Raw genomic sequence first — 1,818 nt, forward strand, 5'->3', positions numbered from 1 at the left:
GTTGTCCTTGGGTCGCTCCGTGTTCTTGGGGTCCACGAGGCTTTTGCTGGATCGTCGTATTGATTCCTTTACAGACTGTAACCACCTATCTCACGGTTGTGAAACGTGGTCATGGCTGAAATTTTACCGCGATTTCGCTGGAAGCGGGTGCAATTTTTCAGATTAGCACCCGCTCCCGGCGAAATCCTGCGGTTGTCCTTATGGCAAATTTTTAAATATATATATATATATTTATATATATCATATCTCAAATTTCGTTTGAAAAGACTACAAATATTTAAAAGTATATATGTATTTTAGCTACAAACTGTATATTAATTAATACAATCTGTAACTGATAAACATATGTTATAATAGTTACTTAATTTTAGCGTGTTAGAGAAAAATTTAAGGTATTATAATTAACAATATACTATTTTTTTGTTTCTAAAGAAATCTCAAAATTCTTTATAAAATGGACAAATTGGCTTTGTATCCTGCTTGATTTCATACAGAATTTTGAATTTTGATAGCATTTAACATTTTAAAGAGAAAAATGTTAAGCTCTATCATAATTAAAATAAATAAAACTCATCAGTCATTAAACAATAGGTAAACATAAAACTTTTTCCGGTAATGTATTAAAATTATAAGTCATAATTTATGATTTATATTTTATAGCATATATATAGCTATGTAACGATATAATATTTAAAATGTTAATTTTAAAAATAAATAATTAGTTTTCATTATATAACTACTCACTAATAATTGTGAATCATTAGAATAATTATATAATAAGTACTTAATATTCGAGTGGTAAATATATATGCAGTACATCATTTACATTTATGGTAACTCCGTTAATTGTAACTGCGGTGGTAACTGATTTTTAAAGTTTTCTAACTTAAGCAATTACCGACGCGGAACGTCTGAAAAATGCCGAAAACTGCGAAGTAACTCCGAGGAGTTGACCCACAAATCAAGAGGGCGCTTTTTAGCAGTCGGATTTTGACGGTGTCTCTTATTCCATTACATGTGCAATCTCCCAATTCATCTCTGATCCTACCTAGAGTTCTCAAATTCCTGAGAATTTAAGTTCAGGTTTAATAACCGAGAATATGACAGAATTTAGAAGAATTTAAGAGAATTTAAAATTTTATGATTTTTAACAATAGTTTTATTGTTTAGGTTATATCAGCGGTTGAATATAAATTATTTTCTAGCTCAGACATATTCAGGAATTCAAAATATGTAAAGGAGTAGCTCACGAATTACACAGGCCCACAAAAAAACAAAAGTGTCTGTGCAATTGACCAGACCTATATATTCTTATGTATTTTTTGACGCTGAATCCGAATTTGCAATAAAAAAGTAGGATCCAGCTACTTTTTGATGGGGTTTTGCTCGAAAAACCTCATTTTTTACGGTTTTTTCATGGTTTTTTTTTTTAATAAAAAAAATAAAGAAAAGTTTTATTTTTTTGATTTCAGAATCGAATTCTACGGGAAAAAATACATCGAGAACCATGTTTTGATTTTTTTTTTTACAAAAATTTCAACCCACCATACGGCGATGAAAAGGCAGAAAATCGCGAAAAGTGAACATTTGCTTCAAATTTGATTAAAATGACATTAAAATCAAGTTTTACGATTTTAAACCGATTTATAGACATTGAAAATACTTAACTGGGGGTTTTTGAGGTCGCTGATCACGAATTTTAAGTCATTTTTTTTTAAAACAACTCCTAGTCGGCGTAAGTGGACAATAAACGTGATAAATTGATATTTTTTTCAAAAAATCGATGTTTTGGATACTGTTCTGGAGGTTTTCCACTAC

The sequence above is a fragment of the Belonocnema kinseyi genome, chromosome 5 (assembly GCF_010883055.1).
Source record: "Belonocnema kinseyi isolate 2016_QV_RU_SX_M_011 chromosome 5, B_treatae_v1, whole genome shotgun sequence".
Classification (NCBI taxonomy): domain Eukaryota; kingdom Metazoa; phylum Arthropoda; class Insecta; order Hymenoptera; family Cynipidae; genus Belonocnema; species Belonocnema kinseyi.